Source organism: Suncus etruscus, chromosome 3, assembly GCF_024139225.1.
Source record: "Suncus etruscus isolate mSunEtr1 chromosome 3, mSunEtr1.pri.cur, whole genome shotgun sequence".
In the NCBI taxonomy this organism is placed as follows: Eukaryota; Metazoa; Chordata; class Mammalia; order Eulipotyphla; family Soricidae; genus Suncus; species Suncus etruscus.
The window spans coordinates 116,811,839-116,837,855 of NC_064850.1; the positions used below are offsets into that span (position 1 = coordinate 116,811,839).

Consider the following 26,017-nt stretch of genomic DNA (forward strand, 5'->3'; position numbering starts at 1 on the left):
AGGGAATGCTCAGGAGACTGAGGGGTCCATCTATAATTCTCTGCCAACCGAGTCAGTGGTTGGATATGGTGCTTAGGGATATGGTGCTGTTCAGGCCCAGTCACTCCTCTTCCTCCTCTGTAGAAAAAAGTTAAACTGTTTGTCAACTCTTTTTTTGTTGTTATTGTTTTGGGTTTTTTTTTTTTTTGGCCACACACAGTGACACTCAGGGGTTCCTCCTGGCTATGCACTCAGAAATCGCTCCTGGTTTGGGGGACCATATGGGAAACTGGGGGATCAAATGGTGGTTCATCCTAGGCTAGCGCCGACAAGGTGGACGCCTTACCGCTCTGGCTTCTATTTGTCAACTCTTAAAAAAAAAATAGACACGAAGCCAGCTAAGGGAGACTATCAATGGTTATGTTTTTTTTTTTTTTTGGGTCACACCCGGCAGCACTCAGGCGTTACTCCTGGCTCTACGCTCAGAAATCGCTCCTGGCAGGTTTGGGGGACCACATGGGATGCCGGGATTCGAACCACCGTCTTTCTTTGTGCAAGGCAAACGCTCTACGGCTGTGCTTTGCTATCTCTCCGGCGTGTTTTGTCCTAGATTCCTGCCTGTGGGACTGTGGGCGATGCCATTTTGATCTGATGTGTGTGGGTTCCCCCAGTGAGTCAATGAAGTTAATACAACTGATACAACTACTGATTGCAAGTGTTTGCTCTGCATTTACCTGCCACACACCAGGGCATGAGAATGAGCATTTCCCTTAAATGCTGGTCTTCTGTCTCATTGTCAGTCAAGACAATTGCCAGAGCTACTAGTCAAAAAGGCATATAGGGAAAATAAATTTGTCATAGGACAAGTCCAGAAAAGTGATTACTTTCAGACAAGGCTACAGTAAGAGCACCGTCAGGCTGTATTTTACTAATGTGAAAAACAAAACACTTTGCCAAATACCTTAAAAAGAATTTTTTTAAAAATGTGTGCCAATGAAGACACAAGTATTTGAATGATTCCTCCATATAGTAGGAAAATTACAGGCATGTTGGGCAACAGTTATTTACCAGGAACCGAGATATACCTTCCTTCGCTACCCCAAATCTCCATATATTCACTCACCTGAAAGGTATATTTCCTCATCATCTTCCATGTGAGTAGCTGGGAAAGGGGGCTGGATTGGGTTACTGGAGAAGGTTCAGTTTTCAGTAAGGCATAACAGGTGTAGGAACAGGTCTCAGAGAAACACCTCATTTCTTTCTGCAGATTAATCAATTATTTCACTGAAAAAGGGTTGGGCTTTCACAAGTCCTTATACCCTAGAGTTTAACTACATACTACTTTCATGTATTTCCAGTAGACCACAGAATGATACTCTAAATACCAATGACTGGGAATGGAGGTTTCTATTTCTCTTTCTGTCTAATGCAGGGCGTGTATAGATATGCATAGGTATACATATTAAACATGTGATCTTCTTTGGGGGCTTTGAAATACTTTGAAATGCATACAAAAGGAGAAAAGGAGTTTAGACAACTAAAAAAAGACTAATATTCCAGATATTTATTTATTTATTGGTTTTTGGGTCACACCGGCAGCGCTCAGGGGTTACTCCTGGCTCCACGCTCAGATATAGCTCCTGGCAGGCTCTGAAGACCATATAGGATGCTGGGATTCCAACCAATGACCTTCTGCACAAAAGGCAAGCAAACGCCTTACCTCCATGCTATCTCTCCGGCCCCTGATGTTCCAGATATTTCAATTCCCCCCTTTTGGGAACTAGATATAGTGCAGGGGTTAAGGCCCTTACCTTGCATGTGACTGGCTCCAATGTTTATGTTCCCCAAGCACAGAGCTGTAAATAACCCTTTCAAAGCTACCACTAGCTTTTTAGGCACCTGTGAGTTTACCATAGCTTCTGTCATCCAAAGATGCAGAGTCAACCAGGAGTAGAAACCCAAAATGTTCTCTGGTGCTATATTGGTTTCAAGATATTTTTCTGATGTTTCTCTAACAGTGATAGACAATTTTCTAGGCTTAGATGCTGATGTTGTGAAGACAGGATATGTGGATTTTCTTAGTGAGGGTAACACACTGACAAAGTCACTGCTTACCACTCAACAGGAAAGAAATAGAATTTTCTCTTTTCATTATATCTCCATCTCATTTCATCTCCACCACAATGGCATTGGGGTTTATATATACTAGATATTATTGACATAAAAATTTTAGTTTAGAAGGGAGAGAGATGCACAGCATTTTTTTCTGACCCATGAAAACATTCATTACGTTTTATGCTTTGAAGATGAACATGCTTTAAGGATCACTGTGGTGTTTGTACTGGGAGGTATGTACTGGAATGAAAAAAATCCCACATATAGAGATTAGATACAAGTTAAACTCTGAAGTTGCATGCCATTTCCTTTTATTTTTTTCCTTTTAAGAAAAATGTTCTCAGACTTCTTTCTCGCAATGACCCAAGATAGTCTTCTGAGTGGCTTATAATTTTTTAGCTGCCTCTACGCTCTTTTCAGATTGTTTTTATTTGGACACCAGTAGTGCAACAAGAATTGTCATAAAACAGTGAAGATATTGACTAGATAGTTCTCATGACTGGTCACACATTCACACATTATATGTACACAGTTGGAGAAATGGAGTAAATTTGACATTTTATTTCTTTAGAAAGGGGAATTTTTGGTTTTATTTTTGGGCCACATATAGTAGTGACCAGGACTTCTCTTGACTTTGTGATCAAGAATCATTTTCAGTGGTGCCAGGGATTGAACCCAAGTGCCTTTGTGCAAGGCAAGTGCTGGACCTGGAGAGATAGCACAGCGGTGTTTGCCTTGCAAGCAGCCGATCCAGGACCAAAGGTGGTTGGTTCGAATCCCGGTGTCCCATATGGTCCCCCCGTGCCTGCCAGTAGCTATTTCTGAGCAGACAGCCAGGAGTAACCCCTGAGTACCGCCGGGTGTGGCCCAAAAACCAAAAAAAAAAAAAAAAAAAAAAAAAAAAGCAAGGCAAGTGCTTTACTTACTGCTCTCTCTCTCTCTATAGCCCCTTGATAAAATATTGAAAGCAGATGAAGCTTGATTGTTTTTTTAAACCAAATTTTGTGCTATACAAAGATGATCAATTATTTCTAAAGTTTATCTAATTTCTATCTCAATTTAGGATTTATAGACTTAACTTTCAAGCTCAACTTCTCTCAATGTGAAAATTATCTGCAGTTTAGAGACAAGAGTTCAGACAAATTTCAGACCTCTGTGCAAACTTGGGTCATGCCTCTTTGTCATCTCTGACTCAAAACTTGACCTGAAGTTCAGGGATCTATCTATCTATCTATCTATCTATCTATCTATCTATCTATCTATCTGTATATCTATAGATCTATCTATCTATCATCTACCTATCTATAGATCTATCTAGCTATCTTCACATTCATGAAAAGCTGTTAATTATCTTTTAAAAATGACCTTAAAGCTAATTATTATGTGCTTTTAATTTAAACTACATGCCTTAGCATAATGGATTACTTAAAGATTTATATCACAAATCTTTATTTTTTTTTCCTATGGTAAAGGATTATTTCAGAAACTGTGTTGAGTCTAGAGGCAGATTTTCTTATCTTGTCTTAGGTATCTCTTCAGCACAATTAACATCTGTGGCATGACTTTAATTTTTATTACTTGCAATAAATACAACGTGCTAGCATTATTTTGATAACTTCCACACCTCTAAACTACTCTCAGGAGTAACAAATCATGAATCCTTAATCTATTGACTCTGGGGAAGTTGTGAGATCAGGCTCAAAATGTCTGAGCATTTTCACCTTCCATGGTCATTCCATGTTTGTACTCTGATTCTGGATAGTTCTCAATTTCTTAGATTTAAAAATGTTTAGAATCCATTTTCATAGTTCTAATAGAAAGGGAGGCTGTATTCGTTCTGGTCCACTCTCTTGGCCAACCTCCAGTCAAGGTCTTCAGACTTTGATTTACCCCAAACACTTTTAGCCTTCAATCTCTATTGAAGTGCCAACATTTTGTGCAAGGTCTCAAACATTTCCCCTTCCCTTCCTTGTCTAGGCACATAGCTGTCATGTGGCCAAGTCTTCTCTAAGTGGTAGTGATGGTTGCCATGAGTAGCCTTGCTGGACACACTCCCATTCATCAGTGGGTCAGGAAACGAGTGTGCAGACTTAGTCATGGCTGGCACAGGAGGTAACACAACCCTTCTGGCCTCTACATTCAGTCCCTCTTGTCCATGTCTTATGGACAGTGGGGACCTGCCCCCAAATAAATGTAAACATACATCGAGGCAACTCCCAGAGCTAAGCAGCTCTGCACAAATAACCCTTTTTCTCACACAGCACAATTTTCAAAAGAAACTACTAAAAAAGTTGCCCAAACATTGCCCAAAAGGGAGAAATAATCTCTATTTTCTGATCTGAAATCACCTCTGATTCAGAAAAAGACACTGTCTTTAACGTTTAAGGTTGTTGGTCAGACTTAGATTCTTGCAAAGTTCATCTGAGATGTGTCACTAAAAATGTCATTGGGAGGAAAATTGACAACCAATAATAACTTCCACAGTGACCAAATTCTTATGGTTGCATTAGTGAGTTTGATTTGGATATATGAGGTATTAACATCAACAGGATATTAAAATAGATGTACATTAACATAATATATAGTCAGTAAGCAGATGACTATCTAAAACTCTAGAAAGAACTTGTAGTAAAGAAATCAATTATATTTTTTCTATCTGGGTGGCAAAGCAGTAAGGGAAGAGCAGGCTATCTTGGGAACATATAAATGAGAAGAGAAGGACCCTGTGAATTAGTTTAAATGATGAGGAAAATAAGAGCATCAGAGGAGTCAGGAAGGAGAATTAGGGAGGATGAACACCTGGGAATCCAAATGAAGAATAAATAAGAAGTTGGCAGAGGCATTAAAGGGATCAAATAAGTTGAAGAGTCCTTTGGCTTCACCAATTTTCAAGAACCACTTGAATTTTCAGGAGCATTTTCGTGGAATATCAGCTGGGCAAGTCTGAGGAGAGCCAGCATGAAAGGTGGGCAGGAATTAATAGGCGGAAACAAAGCATGCAGATGACTTTTGAAATTCTTACTGGAAAGTAAAGAGAAAGAGCCAGAGTGAAAAAAATACAGACGTTTTCGGATGGAAGAAAATTGTAAGAGAGCCATTGTGTGATGAAGGAAAGGGGTCAGAAGAGAAATTGAAGCTACTGAAGGCAGAAGAACTAATTCATACATCAAGGAAAGTTTATTTGTTTCCTGTACTTACCACATAAAACTCCCAAAACGTGGTGACTTAAACCAACAGAAAAGTATTCATTCACAGTTCTAGAGGCCAGAAATCTGCAGAGCGATTTTCACTCTGGATCCAGGGAGGGAATGTGGGAGTGGAGGGTGGAGCTGGAGGGAAACACAGCCTTCATTGCTCCTCTTGGCTTCTCACAGCCACTGAACCTGCTGGTTTTCCTTAACTTAGGTCCCCATCACACTGATCGTTGTCACTGTCTCCACATTTCTTTATCTCTTAATTGCACATGTTTCCTCTTCTTTATTTCAAGTTTCCCTCTGCCTTTGTGTCCTAAGGATGCATGTTCCTGAATTTTGGACTCACTTGGATAAACCATGATGATGTTTTTCTCTCAAGATCCTTAGTCACATCTTTAAAGATCCTTTGTGTATATAAGGAAAAGTCACATAAATTTATTTTTTTCAGAGATTGACATTCAATTCATTAGGGAAGACATCAGACTAGGTGGGTCTGGATCTAGAAAGAGAGCATGAAAGTATTATAAAAAAGGAAGATAAGAAGAGGCAAGCTTAAAAATTGTAGATTGTGGCTCACACACCAGACGAAAATCATATTCTTTCATGGCAAGGCAATTGGGAGACTTACTTATAGGAGAAAAGGAACAAAATATTATAAAAGCCATTCAGTATTGGAAAAATTAAAAAAGATCAGGGAAAGATTTGTCAGTGGTTCTGACATTTTTAGATTTAATCAATGTAGGTATTTATATGTACAGTAAAAGTTAACAAGAAGAACAAAAAAGCAAAGCAAAAGAAATGTCCACGAAGATGAAGCTTGCTGAAGTCTAGACTGGCTCAGCTATTCACCACTGTAAAACAGAGGGTATCTCTGGTATAAGTAAAACACAGGCAGACTTAATGTGGGAGAGAAGGGCATGAAAGCCTTCAGTCATGAGAGCTCCATGGGGAGAAGGCAAATTGAGCTGAATTTGCTTTGGCTTCTGATCTGAAGTTTTTCCAGAAAAGGCTTTTCGAGGAAATGAGAGAAATGCCAAGAAGGGTAGTATGCTAAATGTGGGGTAGATAACCCTCTGAACATACTGTACTGGCCCAAATGATCAAACCAGATGAACAAACTTCACTATGTAACTTAAGCCTTATTATCACTTAAAAAAATTAGCATGAATGTAATAACTGGCCCCTGGCCATGTGCTCACTTCCATCTTGCTCTGATTACTTCTTTGAAAGAATTATGCCAGAGTTTTGTTTTATTTTTCTTTTTGCTTTCTGGGCCACACCCAGTGATGCTCAGGGGTTACTCCTGGCTTGGAAATAGCTCCTAGCTTGGGGGAACATATGGGATGCTGGGGATTAAACCCCACCGCATTCTGTCCTAGGTTAGCGCGTGAAAGGCAAATGCCTACCGCTTGCACCACTGCTTTGGCCCCTATGTGTGTTTTATCTGTAGCACTGCAATAAATTCTGTTCTTTAGTCCTCCCATGGGCACTCAAACTCATGTTCAATAGAGCAGACTCAACCTGTGATCAGGAGAAAGACTCAAACATAATTATGTCATTCATTCTTCACATATATCTTATCAGTATCTTTAAATGAGGTCTTGGTATTTGAATTGAAATTGAGCTAAAAGGTGAGAAAAAGCATTGTTCTCTGAATCCATACACTCACATTCTCTTCTTGGTTCTTCCTCAAGTTCTTAGCTAAATTGATAAATTAGAGTCCACTATGGATCCATTTGCTTGACTTCACTTGATGCATTTTTATTCTCCAGGAGGCAACAGGAGCTGTAAAATCACCCCACATGCCTTAACTTCAACCCCAAGTGAACAAGTATGAATCAGGATCATGCATGAAATAATTCAAACCAGGCTAAGGATGAAACACATATATTCTGGCAGTTTTCTACCTAGCATCTCCACCAACCTGCCTGCCAGAACTGTTTTTATTAAGTACAGGGACCACCCCCAGATGGGGCAGCTATCCTGAGCCTGTCCAGCCTAGGTTTATATATGACAACTTTTTTTTTTTTTTGCGTGAAACCAAGTTGTAAGCAAACAGATACAAAGAAACCAGGGATGATCTTTGTTTGGGGTAAAATAAAGTGTAACCTAACAAGGAGCCAAGGGAGTGACTAAACCTTATCATAGTTCTTCTCAAATTTAATGTGTATATGGATATCCTGGGACTCTTGATAAAATGTAGACCATATAGCTTGGGGTTTGCCTTTCAAGCAGATCCTGGATGCTAATGGTCTGAGGAATATATTTTGGGCAGTAATGTACAACTACTTAAAATTACATGAAGCATTTAAACAGGACCTTAAAATATGTGCGCATTAGAAAACTAATCATATGTGATATTAAGCTGGAAACTTGATCTTTAGAGATTCCTATGTTTCGGGATCTGACTATATATATATTTTTCATATTGACTGTAAACCTACCAGGTTTTAAGATAGAGGTATCAAATAAAGGAAGCTAAAAAAATTTCCTTTTTTCTGGAGTGGGCCCACACCTGGTGATTCTCAGGGGTCACCTCTGGCTCTGCAGTCAGGAACTATTCCTGGCAGTGTTTGGGGGGACCATATGGGATGCTAGTGATCAAACCTAGCAAATGACTTGCAAGGCAAGTCTCCTACCCACTCTATCAGTTTGGCCCATAAATCAATCTGCTTTTAAGAGAGTCAGAAAGGTCTCTAGACTCCACACATTGTGGTTTACAAAGGTGTTCATAACACAGTTATTTCTGGCATTCTGTGTTCCAGCACCAATCCCATCACAGTTAACACTCCCCCATCCTCCGTTTCCTAAGCCTGCCCTGTTAGCAGGCACAAAATAAATTATTTTATATTGCTTGTTACAACTAAATGGCTAATGGAATTATTAAAAAATACTTTGGAAAAAGAAAATTTGTGAAAGTGTTACATGGTGAGGTCATTAAGTCATTGTCTAAGCTTTTTGCTTCAATTGAACTTTCTGAGCTGCTGTTTATCTTTATTGAGATTAATTGGCTTCTATGTTACTTTCCCATTTAATTTGGTGGACTCCTACTGTATTGTCAAATTGGGAGGTGTTGTGCAGCCTCATAAGGAGCTCCAGGAACTCCAGGATTTGAACAGCTGACATGGTGACTAGTGCTTCCTGAGTATGAGGTAGGGTAGGAGCCTGCCTGCCCCCACTCCAACAAGGTCCCAGAGTTTTTATCCTCTAAAAGTGGTCCTCAAACTATGGCCCGTGGGCCACATATTGTATTTGTATCTGTTTTGTTTCTACATTGCAAAATAAGATATATGCAGTGTGCATAAGAATTCGTTCATAAGTTTTGTTTTTACTATAGTCAGACCCTCCAATGGTCTGAGGGACAGTGAACTGGCCCCCTGTTTAAAAAGTTTGAGGACCCCTGCAGTAAATCCTTGTACCCGGAGATTTTGTTGCTTAGGTGTCCCTGCAGAAATTAGTTGTAAAGTTGGGCCTTAGACCTGGTGTCAGTTGTGGGATGTGGATGTGGCTGCCAAGGCTTTGGCAGGGCAGAGACTTGGTCCCACACCCTCCTGAAGGTGACCCAAAGTTTTCGGCCCCAGAAAACTGGTGTTCCTGTGAATTTTTGCACCTTGGCTAGTATCTCTCTCTCTCTCTCTCTCTCTCTCTCTCTCTCTCTCTCTCTCTCTCTCTCTCTCTCTCTCTCTCACACACACACACACACACACCACTACACTAAGAATTATTTATTTAAAAATAAACAAAAACATCTTTTTTAGGATGAAGAGATAGGGCAGTCGCAACCCTAATTTGATCCTAGCACCAGATATGGTCCTTTAAGCACCACTGAGGTAAATCCTGAGTATAAAGTCAGAAATTGGCTTGTATCTCTTATGAGATTAGTAAGTAGGACTGTAGAGCCGGTCTATAGAGCAGAACTGTGGGATGTGGATTTTTCTACCCTGTTCTTCTGTAGAATTCATCACCTTTTTCCTGTAGCTGTAGTGTTCAAGGTTGACCATGAAGGAGATTCAACATGTATAAAGAACTTCCCAAATCCAACAATACTAACCAAACTCTGCCTCCCACTCCCTAAGTGTGAAGAGGTAAACAGTCACTTCTCTAAAGAAGACAACAGACATTGGAAAAATGCTCTGTATACCTATTATCAAGGGAATTAAGAGGAACAATGAATTCCATCTCCCACCAGTGAGAATGGCCCATTTAAAAAATGTCGGAAAGAAATGCTGGTAAGATATGGAGGAAAAGAACCCTCATTCTCTGCCCATAGGAATGTAAACTAGTTCAGTCTCTATGAAAAACAGTGCAGAGATTTCTTAAAAGTATTTACAAACAGAACTACCATATGGCCCAGAGATTCCAATCCTTGGTATCTTACCCAAGAACACAAAAACCTGAAGTAAACAACAACAATAAAAACTGTTCAATGCAGTGCTATTAACAATAAAATTGATCTGGAAGCAACTCAGAAATGTGGCATTGGTTTCTGACCATTGTGGCCACTGTGTGTGGTGCTGGATGGGGGACAATAGTAGTGACTGTGCTGTTAGCAAGAGCAAAGTAATATTGGTTATTATAGTGGTGGCTTTAGGTTGAGATGTGATACAGAATGATCATGGATAAGCAGGATACCTTTGACAACTATGTAAAAGAAACCAGTAAACAATCAGCTAAGGGGAGGGGGGGAATGAAAAGAAAAAGAATCTGCAAGTGTAGAGATTTGCAAGGTTGAACTGTTTCTCTTACTTTGAAGTAAATAATAAAGTTTTGAAAAGCTTTGAATAACAAAGGTCAATCACAACTCTAACTTGGGACAAAGGAGTAAATGGAGTGTGGCCCTGGAGCCCTATTAGCACCACTACTAAAGTACTTTTCTAACCCAACCCGACCCTGCAGCCCTATCCTGCAGTCTTTTCAGTTTAATAGAAATACTCAGAGAAATAAAGAAAAAAGATAATTACATATCTATTATTATACCAATGAGCTCAAACTTCTGAGACAGAGACTGAGAGAGACAGAAGAAAGAGAAACCAAGAAAGACAGAGAGAGACAGAGAGAGGAGGGCGGGGGAGAGCAGAAGGGTTACCACCCATATTCAAAGGACTGTAATTGTTCAAAACAAAAGTAAGTCAACAAATCTTTGGATTCTTGACTGTAAACTAGCAGAAAGCTGCCTGTAAAAGGAAGCTGATAATGAAGACTCTAAGGAGCTTTCCTTTGAATAAGTCACCCACATCCTCTTTATTTTGACCTGGATTCCCCACACCCTTAATGCCTTATCACCCCTGACATCTGACGTCCTATCCTTGAGATCTGATCTGCAAGAATCCTGTAAGTTACCCTTGACTTTGGTATCTTGATATCTTCCTCACTCACTGTCCATGAACCTTCTCATTCTGCTTGTTGGCTACAAACTCACTGCTTGTTTTTGCTTTATTTGGAATCAAACTGAATGTCTCTCCCTTATTGGAACAGTCCTGAAAAAGAACTCCTTTAGTTATTTTTTTCTTTCTTTTTTTTTAATATATATTTATTGTGATCAAAGTAAATTATGAATCTTTCACAGTAATATTTAAGGTACATAGTGACATTAAATCAGGGACATTCCCACCTTTAGTTATTCCCCCCCCTTTTTTTTAAAAATAATTTTCATTTTGACCAAAGTGGATTACAAATCTTTCACAGTAATATTTTAGGTACATAGTGACATTGAATCAGGGGCATTTCTACCACCAATGTTGTTCTCCCTTCACCCCTGTTCCCAGCATGCATCCCATATCCTTCTCCTTTGGCCACCCACCCCCTCGGCTGCTAGTATAAATGGTCCCCTCTGTGTCTAGCTTGTTGTAGATTGGGCATCAATTCTGTTGTCGTTGGCTTTGGAGTTGGTGTTTAAGTCTGATCATTTTTTATTTCTACTCAATGTTCATATGACTGTTTGGTCTTGATACCCTCCATTATTTCTTCCTCGATTTATGAGGCAGAACAAGATGGTTCAAGTTATGTGGTTCTGTTTGAAGGAGAGAAAAGAAAAAAGGGGTGTGTGTAAAAATCAAGCCAGCAAAAATCTATAGGAGTCCTTCTAGACTAGAGGCTATAAATATCAATTTAAGAGAAAGGAAAAAGGAAGAAAAACAATAGCAATAATACAAAAAAAAAATCAAACCAATAAAAATCCCTGAAAAGCACCACAGCAATAAAGACAACAACCAAACAATAACCATGGTCCTGAAATAAAAACAAAACAAAGCAAAAAAAAAAAAACCCTGAAAAAATCCAACCAAACAACAACAATAATAAAAAAAAAATTAACTTGTACTTCTCTAATTAGACTTTTCTGGGAAAGGGAGAATTTGGAGTCACACCTGGCTGAACTCAGGTCATTTTTGGGGGGAGTGGGTCACACCCAGCAGCACTCAGGGGTTACTCTAGGCTCTACACTCAGAAATCACTCCTGGCAGGCTAGGGGGACCATATGGGATGCCGAAATTCAAACCACTGTCCTTCTGTATGCAAGGCAAACACCTTACCTCCATGCTCTCTCTCAGGCCTGCATTTTTCTTAAAAAATTATTGTGGAGCCTGAGAGAAAGCACAGTGGTAAGGCATTTTACCTTGCACATGGCTGACCTGGGACAGACCCCCAGTTCAATTTCTGCATCCCATATGTCCCTTGAGCTTGCCAGGAGTGATTTCTAAGCCCAGAGCAAGGTGTAATCTCTGAGAGCTGCTGGGTATGGCCCCAAAATTATTATAATTGAAGTGGCATGTGTAATAGCTCATAATTTATGATATTAATGTACAAAGTTTCTGCATTTTCACCACCAGAGTACTCAAAATCTAGTACTATTGTCCTTATATTATTCCTAGTCCTTCTCTTTTTCCCCCTTTAACCATTTTTCTCCCTTAACATTCTCAGTCAGCGGGTCATGATCTCCAGAAACTTAAGAATGATGGTCAAGGAAGACTCTCTTGGCGGGTTAGAACCAAGAACCTATGAGGAAACAGCCAGAAGATTACTTCCAGGAAGTTGAACTAGAGCCCATTGGAGGAACATTGCCTATGCATGAGGAGGAGAAAGGGAGGAGGCTTTGGCAATGTTGGCTTAAGGCTTGAGATCGGTTTATGTGACATGACTTCCATAAGTCTGTCACTCCTCATTCTTCTCCTTTCTGAAGCATCTGCTAACAAAAAAAGATCTTTCCCTGAAAGACTCCTCTCTGCTGTACAACTTTGAGTTTGAGTCTGTATGTCTTCGGAGAAGAGGAGATAAAGGCTCTCAGCAACTCCTGGTTTTGGAGCACACTGTTGTGAAGAGGTGGAGGGCAGCTTGCGGTCTATGAACGCGCACGCGCGAGTGTGTGTGTGTGTGTGTGTGTGTGTGTGTGTGTGTGTGTGTAGGGCGTGACAGATCATATTGCTCACTCCCCTTTATCTCTCTTTCCTTCCCAGACTATTCATCCCCATCCACATAACTCATTGTCATACTCCCACCCTACCGTGCTACACAGGAAGGAAATGTATCTTGTGGAAATAAGCAAAGACCACCACAATGAGAACAGAGACCAATTTATTTGAGATTTGCTCTATCACAAGGCAATCAGCCACCAAATCACTCGCATTTGGCAGGGAGTCAAAGGCCTGAAGAGGCAAAGCTACTTCAAGTCAAGGCAAAAGAAGGCGGCAGGTCTGTTGTTTGAAGGGCGGCCATATGAGGTAAGTGAGAATGCCGGGTTGGAGGCAAGGACTAAAAAAAGAAAAAGTCAGAAATCACTAACCAGATCCTAAGCACTTTGACCATTGGCTACAGAGGTTATATTTCAGCTTCCTGGGCTGTTTGGAGCTAAGGTTGTAGGCCAGATGTTTATTGTCCACTTGCGTATTCATTCTCTCTACTTTGCCTCTTTTGCATTGAGTCTCACAGTGGGTTGTTTTTGGCCAGTAATATGGGAGGAGATGTGATCCATGTCATGTTTGAGCACAAGGTCTTAGACTATTTTATGCTCTTCCTCTATCAGGAGTCTGTCATGACCCACCCAGGGCTGCTGCTCTTGCCTGGGTTCCAGAACACGAGGACATGCAGAATGCAGTCACAACTACCACTGCTTGCTCACAGTGCAGCTGAAGTGAGTCCAGAGTTCATGTGACATGCCTATGACATAAAAGGAGCCTTTGTTTAGTGAGCTGTTATCAGTTGTGGTTTGTTGTGTCTGCCACGAGGCTAACTTGTACAATCATCCTCTGTTCAGGGGATCCTTCTGCTTCAAGGAAAATCATAATCCACCACAAGTCACGTTTTTCTACATCCCAAGAAATAGCATTTCTACCTCAATGAGTAATACTCATAATATTGGCAAGAAAAGCCACTCTGTATACTGAGTGTTTTGGAAGTTTGTATATCATGATAGGAAGAAAATGAAAGTCATCAGAATTCTTGTAAAAAAAAAAAAGAAAAGAAAAATCCTCTTTGCTAGATAAACCCTTTGATGATGGCCAATGAGGTGATATAGAGTCTGTGCCTTTGTGGAACCAGAGAGAAAAGGGGATGAGGAGAAAAACCAAACAGGAGGTAGAACACATGGGAAGTGGTGAATCTGCCCCCCCGCCCCCCCCCCTCCGCAAGGAGCCTCCTGTCCACATTTTAAGTATGTGAAATCTGTTCAACAGAAAACGTGAGCAGGAGCTGTACATTCTTCCAGATGGACATGTTGAGGTAGCCTGGTGGATGCAGAAATAGAAAAGCAGAGATAGTTATAGTTACAAATCTTGAAAAGTGTAAGAACAGCTTTTAATTGTCAGAGGTTGAAGAGTTGGGCTGGATTCAACCAGATTTCAAAGTATTAAAGCTTCTACTGAAATGATAATTCTAAAAGCCTACATGTAATTGTGACTCTCATTTTACTGATAAGAAATTAGAAATTAAGAGCAATGACATCACTCACCTTGAAATCACACAAGGAATGTGGAAGCAATTTAGATGAAAGTTTTGAGATGAACATTCCCCAAGGCAAAGCTCTTTGTTCTCTGTATAACAGTTTTGTGCTAAGTTTACATTTTGATGGCAACTTTGTGGTGGCACAGAAAATTTTAGTGAAGGTAATACTAGAAATTTAATATTTATTTTTTATTATGAATGAAATTGCATTCTTTAATGCATTCAGCACATTACCTTTAGAGGCACAGCTGATTATATCTCTTGTCTTTAAACCCTTTGGAGGGGAAGGAGTCGATTTAAATCTTTTACCTGGGTTCCCAGACTGTTGAACCAAGCCACCATCATTTTCAGCTCTCAGCACCCCAGCCTCTTCCTGAATTCCAGCAGTGGCTTCTGCAAAGGCATGGCCCTTCCTTCCTCCCTCTCTCCCTCCCTTTCTTCCTCCCTCCATCCCTTTCTTCCTCCCTCCATCCCTTTCTTTCTCCCTCCCTTTCTTCCTTCATCCTTCCCTTTCTCCCTCTCTCCTTATCCTTCTCTTCCTCCCTCCGTCCCTCTCCCTCTCTTCCTTTCACCCTCTCTCCCTACCCTTCCTCCCTCTCTTCCTTCCTTCCGCCCTCTCTTCCTTCTTCCCCTCTGTTCCTTTCTCTACCTCCCTTCCTCTCTCCCTTTCTCTCCCTTACCTTCCTTTCTTTTCCTTCCTTTCTTCCTCCTTTCCTTTTCCTTCCTTCCTCTTCTTTCTTTCTTTCTTTCTTTCTTTCTTTCTTTCTTTCTTTCTTTCTTTCTTTCTTTCTTTCTTTCTTTCTTTCTTTCTTTCTTTCTTTCTTTCTTTCTTTCTTTCTTTCTTTCTTTCTTCTTTCTTTCTTTCTTTCTTTCTTCTTTCTTTCTTTCTTTCTTTCTTTCTTTCTTTCTTCTTTCTTTCTTTCTTTCTTTCTTTCTCTCTCTCTCTCTCTCTCCTCCCTCCCTCCCTCCCTCCCTCCCTCCCTCCCTCCCTCCCTCCTCTCTCTCTTCCTCTCTCTTTCTTTCTTTCTTTTTCTTTTCTTTCTTTCTTTCTTTCTTTCTTTCTTTTCTTTCTTTCTTTCTTTCTTTCTTTCTTTCTTTCTTTCTTTCTTTCTTTCTTTCTTTCTTTCTTTCTTTCTTTCTTTCTTTCTTTCTTTCTTTTCTTTCTCCTTTTTTCTTATGTAATTACCATACTATCTCTCTGGCCTCAAGATTTCTTTTTCACTGTAATATTTATTAACTGCCTGACCATTCTCACCTGATTTGGTCTTGTCATCTTATTACATGTTCTTGCAGCTCTTGGTCCTTGTTCTGTGTATTTACTTGACTCTAGTTATAACTATAAATGGTCTCTTTTTGGTTGGCTTGATGAAGGCAGGAGTACTGTAATAGTCATAAAAGAAGCTGACCTGAGTTCAAGCCTTAGTTCTGCACGTTGTTAACAAGGAAATTCTAGCATGTAATTTTAGATCTTCTTCTTCTTCTTCTTCTTCTTCTTCTTCTTCTTCTTCTTCTTCTTCTTCTTCTTCTTCTTCTTCTTCTTCTTCTTCTTCTTCTTCCTTCTTCTTCTTCTTTTTCTTCTTCTCCTCCTCCTCCTCCTCCTCCTCCTCCTCCTCCTCTTCTTCTTCTTCTTCTTCTTCTTCTTCTTCTTCTTCTTCTTCTTCTTCCTTCTTACTTTTTCCTTCTTCCTCTTTTTCGTCTCCCTCCTCCTCCCCCTCCTCCCCCCTTCTCCCCTCCTCTTCCTCTCCCCCCTCCTCCTCCCTTCCCTTCCTCCTCCCCTCCTCCCTCCTACCTCCTCCTCCTCCTCCGTAGCGCTATTCAGTTTTTGATAGACATTGATTAAATGTCTTACAATTAAGCTCCACTATAACATGAACTACTCGAAGTTAGCTCAAATTCTGTGTGTTAAGGGCATGTCAGCATAAAACAACACTTGACCTCAAGTTAACACGATTTTTATCTGACTTGCCTACAAATAAATCAGAGATTCCCACAATCACATCACCAGGTTTGTTAGATAAGTGTTGGATTCGGCTCACAAGTAAACACAAACAAAAAGGTCACATTCACAGATTTTTTGGAGTTTTATGATGGGAATATAAATTGGTTCAACAGTGTGGAGCACATCTTGGCAATATCCAGCTGAAAGTAAATAGATGCCAGGACTCTGTTATGCTTCTAGGTATGTATTTTCCATGTGGTGTTTTGTTTGTTTGTTTTGTTTTGCACCACACCTGGTGACGCTCAGGGCTTACTCCTGGCTATGAGCTCAGAAATCGCTCCTGGCTTGGGGGACCATATGGGATTCCAGGGAATTGAATCTCGGTGTGTCCCAAGTTAGCGCAGGCAAGGCAGACGCCTTACCACTTGCACCACTGCTCCAGCCCCATTTCCGTGTGATTTAAGTGACAATCTGAGTTCATTTGAACATATTCTATTCTAGACAGTTAAGCAAGAACACATTTACTAGAAGTAATTGAATGACTTTAAAATTGGTGTCAAAGAAGCACTAAAAGCAGGAGTTCCCAAACACAACAACCAAACTTACAAATGTGCCTCTTATGGGCAGCCTGAGGGGTGGAGGGGCTAGGAGAGAATCTGGGGACATTGGTGGAATGAAGCTGACACTGGTGGTGGGACTGGTGCTGGAATCTCAACTATGAATGACTTTGCAAATCACAGAAGCTTAGTAAAAAAGTTAATAATAGAATTGGTGTCAAGGTTGTGCTTTTAGGAATGACTCCCCCAGATCCCAGAACAGGATCAACAAGGGGCTTGGTGCTGCTTGGGGTTTTGGTGCTGTGAGGAGGCTGCAAGCCCCAGAACCACATTGCTGCCGCCAGGGTCAGCTCTTTGTCACAGCACTTTGTCCAAAAGTGGCTGTGATCAAAAGTTGCTGTTGTTGTTACTGGCTCCATGTCAATGTCTTGCCTGCCCCTATTCAAGTCTTCAAAACAGGTACCTCACCTTGACCCCTGTCATCTAAAGCGTTCCCAAGTGACCAGGGGGATTTAGCCAAATCACACTCCAAGATCTACTTATCAGTTTGGAGCTCAGAAACAGCATGAAAACTCTGGTCTGCCCCCATTTCTTCTTCCCAAACCTTGTTTGAAAGAGTCTAAATCATTTGCAGAACTAGCTGGGAAAGAAAGGAACTTTTATTTATTTAATTTTTCTTCCTAGCCTCTTTTTTTTTTATGAATTCCAGTCTATAATATTCCACTTTGTACCCCTCTGGTTACCCACCCACTAGTGAACCTTTGCCCCTTACTTAGTTTTCCAGTCAACAAGAGGAAGGCAAAGCTTAACTTGTTTTTCTCATTAAAAAAAAAAGAGAGCATATCTCCACTTTTTTAGGAGAAAATGAAATTCCCATCATTTTTATAATTTTGTAGCTACATTTCTTATTTCATTTAGAATTCTATCTTGATATCCTGTGCCCCCTGATTGAATGGCTAGTATCCTTGGTTTAATGTACTTTGTATTCTGTGTTACAATACATATCAGTCCTCTGAGACAGATAGACAAATATGTGCAACTATGAGATAACAGGGTAACTGCCACTCCTTGTGTCAGTCGAGGCCCATCAGACGAAGATCCTTTTACATAGAGGTCAGAGTAAGATAATAAGGGCTCTCTGGTCAGAGATGAAGGGTTAATTAGCATTTAGTAAATTTGGTTATATTTTCATTTGCAGTGCAATAACTTAGTTTTCTGCTTATTGGGATGGAGATAGAAAGTGCAATACCAGATAATTAGGAGTTTCTCAAAGTTCTCCATTTACACTGCATTCTAGACTGAATGTTTGCATCTCCTTCAAAGGTTACAACCTTTTCCCCAGGTGTGTTAATATTAAATCATTAGGGTGAGATGCAATCACGAATATGGAGCCCTCTCATGTGATTTAGGGCCCTTGAAGAAGAGGAAGAGAATAGGAATCGTTTCTCCTCATAATTTGAGGATCTAGCAAAAAGATAGTCACTAGGAGATAACCCTCTCTAGATAGTGAATTCCCAGTCATTCCGTGCTTGGAATTTCCCAGTCTCAGAATTATAAGAATGATGGTATTTTGGTCTGTGGCATTTGCTAGAACAACTTGAGCTGACAAAGTCAGTGTGTGACTATTCATTACCATTATTTTTGTTTTGTTTTGTTTTTTGGGTCACAGCAGGTGATGCTCAGGGATTATTGCTGGCTATACGCTCAAAAATTGCTCCTGGCTTGGGGGACCATATGGGATGCCGGGGGATCAAATCGTGGTCTGTCTTAGGCTAGTGTGGGCAAGGCAGACTCCTTACCGCTTGCTCGGGCCCCATTATTCATTTTTTTAAAGTAAACATCTGAAAGTGTTCTTTTTTATAACAGTAAGAGAACCATCGCTTCTCGGCCTTTTGGCTAAGATCAAGTGTAGTAACAGTAAGAGAACCATGAATTTCATTGACATATTTACAGTTAACATACTACTGTGCTGGTAAAAGCAAATGCAGAGTTGATTATAATAGTTTTTATTTTTTAAAATAATGTCTTTATTTAAGACCATGATTACAAACATGATTGTAGTTGTGTTTCAGTCAAAAAAAAAAACACCCCGGGCCGGGCGCTGGAGGTAAGGTGCCTGCCTTGCCTGCGCTAGCCTAGGACGGACCGCGGTTCGATCCCCCGGCGTCCCATATGGTCCCCCAAGAAGCCAGGAGCAACTTCTGAGCGCATAGCCAGGAGTAACCCCTGAGCGTCACAGGGTGTGGCCCAAAAACTAAAAAAAAAAAACAAACAAACACCCCTTTCCACCAGTGCAACATTCCCACCACCAAATGCCCCTCATCTCCCTCCATTATTCAGAAATATCTCCAGCACATCCTAAACAAAAGAGTTTCTGAGATTGTCACAAGGATAACTCTTCTCAATTCTTTTTTTTTTTTTTTTTTTTTTGGTTTTTGGGCCACACCAGGTAACGCTCAGGAGTTGCTCCTGGCTATGTGCTCAGAAGTTGCTCCTGGCTTGGGGGACCATATGGGACACCGGGGGATCAAACCGCGGTCCGTCCAAGGCTAGCGCAGGCAAGGCAGGCACCTTACCTTTAGCGCCACCGCCCGGCCCCTCTTCTCAATTCTTTTAAATATCTGTTTGCTTATTCATTATAGTTGAGGTAACATGGTTATCATACTGTCTATATTTATGCTAGTGGTATATACAATCATTTCCCATCAACCAGCACCCTAGTGCCAGGGTCCTCCATCACTGTGCTGGTGTCCCTTCTTGCTGCCTCTTTCCCTACACTTGTCCTCCCTACTTGGTCACATCTTGGTTATGTACTAAAACTTCAAGAGATTTTTGTCTTTGACTTTCAAATAGTTCTTGGTACATTTATTTCTGTGGCATCTAAAAGTGCTAATGGGGTCAGCCAGACTTAAAAAGCATCAGGAGAGATGCCCGCCATTTCTTTGAAATTCTTCTACCTGCACTTATATACTACACAAATGACCTCATTTAGAATTCTAGTATAGAAAAACAGAATTCACATTAGCTAGTTAAATAAGTCAATTTATTATTGATAGAAAAGGATTTGAGTTGTTTGGGGTCATAAATCTAACAAAAAACTTAGCATCTTGGGGCCAGAGTGATAGTAAGGAGCTTGCCTTACACACAGACATTCTAGGTTTGATCTCCAACATTTTCTATGTTTCCCCTTTGGCAATATACATAAATGAATAGTCATACATGTAATGAAAGGCTAGAAATGGCTTAGGAATAATCTGTACCAAAGTTAGCATGGTGGTCCTAAATGCTTCATGGAAATGATATTCTTTGTGCTATATGGAGTGGAGTTTCTTTATTCTGTTTGTGTTCTCTGCACGGTCTTTTCTATCCTAGACACCACCTTGTCCCATGGGATAAAATGTGTTGTCTATAGGGGCACCATTTCATTTCACTCTAAGAACAATACCTTTGCAATAGCACAACATGGCAGCCCTGGGTATACTATGAATGTATCACTCTTTTTTCTTTTTTTTTTTAAGTTGGATAAAATTGATTATTTCAGTGTTCATTATAATATTCTCTTTTAATACAACTTTTGTGTACAAAAAGGTTTAATAATAAACCATTCTTTTATTTTGGATTTTGACCACACCTAGTGGTACTCAGGGGTTATTGAGCTCAGGATTTGGACCCACTGCATGGAGATCACATCAGGCAGTGTTTTGGGGCCATGCAGTGCTATGGATTAAGTATCAATTTCCCACAGCAAAACCTGCTGCTCTCTTTCAACCATCTAGATCAAATACTTTAGAGAAATATTTCACTTTATTCAGGGAGTTTCTATGTGCATTCTGCTTTGTTTTCTAAATTCTTCAGTTTATAATTCAGGCAGATTGATGTTGGCACTTGAAAATATTTATTTCCCTTGTTTTAACTGCATGAATGGGAAACATTCTATCTAGCAAATACTTGCTAATCTCTTATGCTAGCTAATATTCTGGGTGCTGAAAATCAGATTTTGAACAATATAACTTCTCTGTTTGCTTTCTTTACCATTGTGGAAAATGAGATTTCAAATCATTTAGGAAAGTAATCATTTAGGAAAGTAAAATGAGATTCCAAATCATTTAGGAAAGTACTTGAGTAACCAACTTGAAAGAGACTAGCATGATCATTTATCTCTCTGGTCCTAATAATAAGAATTTTTGTTTATCACCATAAAAATCCAATTTTAATCTATAAAATTCTGTGAATCCTGGTCTGGCAAATATAATCTCAACCTTTGTGTGTAATAAATAATCAAGTTTCATTTTAAAACTAGTGTTCTTGGCATTCATGCTAGAAGACTAAGCATACACCTTTTTTATATATTTTTTCAGCAATAGTCTTTATATTAATAGTTCTTTGGCATTGATGGGTCAAAAGAGTCTAAGAGAGTGAACCAGAAGTGATAAATGATTCAGCTTCTAATGAAAATTCTTTAACAACTGACTCATGGCATATTTCTTAAGCAATTTGAGGTCATTGATTTTCACTGGCATTACTTCTAGGACTTGAGCTTCTGAGTTGAACAACAATTTTTTTGTTGAATTATTAGGGGAATTATTTTGCACATTGGTTTGAAATACAAAAACAGTAATCATTACAAATATTATTGAATATTTATTACTTTCTAGGTACTGTTTTCAGTACTCTATATATTGCTTAAACAGCACAATAATTTGGGGAGGTTGGTATTATTATTATCATCTTCATTTAACAGATTTAAAAAAGTAATGGTGTTTAAAGAATGTGTTCTAATGACATGTTTGAAAAATTGTTAGGACTGAATCCAGATACATCTGACCACAAAAGTGCATTTAATATTCCACCTCAAAGACACACTTTCATACATTATCTTAGACAGTTCTTTATTTCAAGGCTGCAGAAGTAGTTGCCCCTCATCCTCCTAACCTTTCACCTTCCAGATTTATGCCCCTTAAAGGTTTACTAGTTCAGAAGACACAAATTTTATGCAGGAGAGAAAGTCATTCTAGAATATCAACTTGAAAATTAGTTGATAGGTGTCAAAGAGAAATGCAATAAAATGTATACACCCCATGCATGTATTAAATTACTTTAAAAACAAAGATTTTGGAGGATTCATTTCATATCATTCACATAGTCTGGTGAATGTAGCTTAAAATTTTCCCAATACATCTCTCATTCTGTTTTGTAGTTTTATAACTGATAGCATGATCACTTCTGAAATTATTCCCCAAAGTTACATAGAGGAGTCCATTTCAATCATTACCACTAGTCTATTTATCAAAAAGAAAAACTTCTGGCAAATAGTTACACATATTCACTGCAATATTATGTTTTCAAAAAACAAACAAACAGTAACAATGAGACCTTTGGTTCTGGGTCAGAGATTTGGGGTATTTTGTACATTGTCTTCATGTGTGTGGGTCAAGGACTGTCTGTTCTAATAGCTTATTTTAGAGATTACAAATGGCTTCTCTGAATGCTGATGGGGAAAGAAAACTCACAGGGGCCCTTTGTGATTCTTTTTGGCCCAGCTGCCGTGGGGGTGGAGGTTAGAGGTTGTTGGAGCAATGACCTGTATTGCATAATGTCTCCCATCTGTCCACATATGTGTTCGTTTGCTCAAAAGTTTTATTAGATTTTTATGACCCTTTCAAACAACTCCAGCACATCTGCATTTGCCAGCCTTGGTGCAATTTCTAACAGACCTAATCTATTAGCTGTGCAATCTTTGCAACTAAATATTGCTATAGGTTCTCTGACCAAGTTCATAGTGCCACTGGGGTGATGATAATTCATCTACTATGCTATAATACACGTGTGATAGTATTTATATATGTTTGAGATGTGTTTTATAGATATAATAAAAATGGATAGGGTCGGCACTTCAAGTTTCTTGTTGATGATGATGTTGATAAGGATGATGATGATGCGAAATGGCTCTTTGTCTGTATCATCTTGTTGCCAAAAGCTCCAAGTGAGTAAATACTCATTGGTAAGTTACAATTGTAGATCCAATTTTGTCTACATCAGAGAAGACAAGAAAAATAACAGCAACAAAAACTAAATAAAACTAGTTAGCCCCTCTCAGATCAGTCTGCTATAGCAAAAATATCATTGAACAAACTATTAAATTGAGGTTACCAAGTAGTGCCGGGAAAGGATTTGGGTGAGAGAGGAAGAGATTGACTAAAAGTGACATAAAGACAGTGGTGGTGGGCCTGGAGAGATAGGACAGCGGTGTTTGCCTTGCAAGCAGCTGGTCCAGGACCTAAGGTGGTTGGTTCGAATCCCGGTGTCCCATATGGTCCCCCGTGCCTGCCAGGGGCTATTTCTGAGCAGACAGCCAGGAGTAACCCCTGAGCACCGCCGGGTGTGGCCCCCCCCCCAAAAAAAAGAGACAGTGGTGGAAAGTCTAGAGCACTTTGTGGAGAAGTTGCAATAACTTTGTACATCAATACTACCATAACTATTTCTGAGCAGACAGCCAGGAGTAACCCCTGAGCACAGCCGGGTGTGGCCCAAAAACCAACCAACCAAACAAACAAATACTACCATAAGCATTAACACCATCAATGTGAGGCATAAGCAGCAGCACACAAAAATATTTTTTAAATGTCATAGACTAAGTGATTTACAACATTTCTTTCTTGCAGTTCTCTGGAAGACAGAGAAGTCTAAGGTCAAAAGAACAGAATGGGTGCTGGTGAGGGTCCTCTCCAATACCGAGAACACTTGACTTATGGAGGTGAGTAGAGAGCAGAAAACTATTTTCTTGTGTTCTTTTAATGCCACTAATCCTATTCATGAGGGCATCACCCATGTGACAGAACTGTCTAAAGGTCACATCTTGTGAAATAGGAATTCTACATATAAATGGGGCAGGATAGGACAAATATTTCATTTGCAGCAAACTCTACATGTGCATTTTTTTTGCTAAAATATCACGATTTCAACTTTATTTTTCCTTTGCAATCCCACTATTCATTTGGCTTTGAGAGAATTGGAACGAAGAGGTTCTTGCGTTCTGGCACTAACAATACCAGCCACTTCATCCATCTGAGATGTCACTACCATTTATAGCTTGGCAAGCCCAAGCTAGAAGAGTGAGATCCTTGATGTACTTCGTGAGAAGAGCATCAACGCTCTCTTGTTCACACACTCACTTCCAGTCTGGTGCAGAGCCTGCGGGAGGATCTCAATAAAACATAATTCTAGGAGATGATGGAACAGATATAGATTTGTGTTGGGTGTCTTTTCCAGTTGGCTCAGACTTAGCGAATGTTTCTCAACTGAATAAATTTTTAGTCTACTCTCAAGTTTATATTTTGTGGTAGAATTCTAGTTAGTCATAACCACCATTTGTCATAAGAAATGCAATCTTGGAACTCCTCTGAGATCCTGAGAAAACTTTCTGTTGCATATTAGGGATTCCATACTGGATAATAGTGGCTTTCTTAGGCTGAATTATTCATATGGTGAGTTGGAAAGGTTGCCTACTAAAATTGGATAATTTTCATCTTTTGATTTAGGGGTAGGATTTGTAGGAGGCTAATTTTATTTCTTAACTTAAACTGGGAAAGCTTTTGGGTTTTTAATATCCATTTCTGGCCATCCTCTTTCTATGACTAGAGTTTCTCTCTCTTCAATTGCATAAGCAACTGTTTCATTCAGATGCCATTGTGAATATAATACATTTTCAGGTTATTTGCTGCAGTTTAAAATGGGTTTGACATCTAGCGGAGAGTCAAATAATACCCTATCTTAGGTATTTTTTGTACATGTAAAGTTCATTGTGCTGTTGTTCATTCACTATTTTATTTTTATTTAAAAAGAAAATAGCCACACTGAAGAAATCCTGAAATAGTTTTCATTGGTAGGTAGGCCTCTGACCTTCTAGTTTTGATTCCATACTTAGCTGTGCCAGTTCTGTACAGAAGAGGAGAAATGGTTTGCAGGTGTCCTGGAATTCCAGTGTTTCATTGGCACTGGATAACTTTAGGAAGGAGAATTTCCATTCATGAATCCAACACGGATTTGTCCAAAGAAAGCATCCTTGACTCTCAGACCGAAAATAAGGAATCTGTTGGATGATTGGTTGAATCCAGCACTTGTTAATTGGGAAAATAATTCTTCCCTAAAAAATTGTGATTATTTTCACATGTAAGAAAAGAGACAAATGAATGTCATTTTCCAACCTTTATCTGAAAAATACATTAACTAGAGATGCATGTACTTACATTGTTTTAAGAGAACTCCAGCATAGCATTGATGGCATGTGAGCTATTTCCATTGACCGTCTTTCACTGGATATTTCTCACACTTATTTGCTCTCTATTTTCATGTTTATAAAATGTGTTCCCAAGCCCTTTAGGATAAAATCAACAATGGTGCCCAGGGCTCCAGCTAAAGAGTCCCAGTGGGAGGGTCTGGGTCTTTTGTTCCAGAGATTCTAATAGAGTGTGAAGCTGACATAGAAATGGGAAGACCATTCAGCTAAAATTAAGGTCTTTGTCCCTTCATTAGTTGAACTTGAACTTCACAATACTAAAGTTCAGCTCAGCTACTTTCTCTGAAACTCTGATTTAATCAAGGTGAACAGAGAAGCTCATTAAAATCTGTTTCTCTCTTAATTTGAAAAAAGACATTGCCAAAAAATAAGACAGTTTGTTTGTTGGGAATAACATTCTGATGTTTCAAATGAAATTTTAAGAAAATTGACCTGAATTTCAAAGGCATATTGCTTTAAATCATTAAGAATTTCTTTTTCATTCTCACCAAATCCTTATTTTATTTTAATAAAACAAAATTTGACATTCTCAGCCCCACTGAAAAAGGCAAAGGGTCAAGGAAAGACTTTTTATGTGATTAATGAGCTAATGTGATTAAATAAATTTATTTGTATTACATTTGGTTTGGGGGAACTCTGGGAAGTGGGAGGAAGCTCTCACTGTCAGTTTTAACATCCACCCTCTGTTTCTATACAAGTTGGAGGAGAACATTATAATATAAAATTTGAAGATAAATTATGATAGAAGGGTCTGGAATTTTAAAGATCTTGACTATATAATTCTTTCATATTTCCAAATGGCAGTACAAACTTGCCCAAATCAGTGAAACTTAATTAGATCCTAATAGAATTAATCCTAACAATAAAGCTGTGTTGTTGATTTGTTCTTTCTCCTTGAGATTGGAGATTTTTTTCCTTTTACCCTCACTTCAATCATCAAAATATAGAATTTCAGGCTCCGGAGAGATAGCATGGAGGTAAGGCGTTTGCCTTGCATGCAGAA

At 39.4% G+C, this 26,017-nt stretch overlaps 1 pseudogene; it reads left to right on the forward strand.

Moving 5' to 3' along the window:
* The first annotated feature begins 18,594 nt into the window (after positions 1–18,594).
* On the forward strand, positions 18,595–18,680 carry LOC126005433 (uncharacterized; annotated as a pseudogene).
* Positions 18,681–26,017: the final 7,337 nt, after the last annotated feature.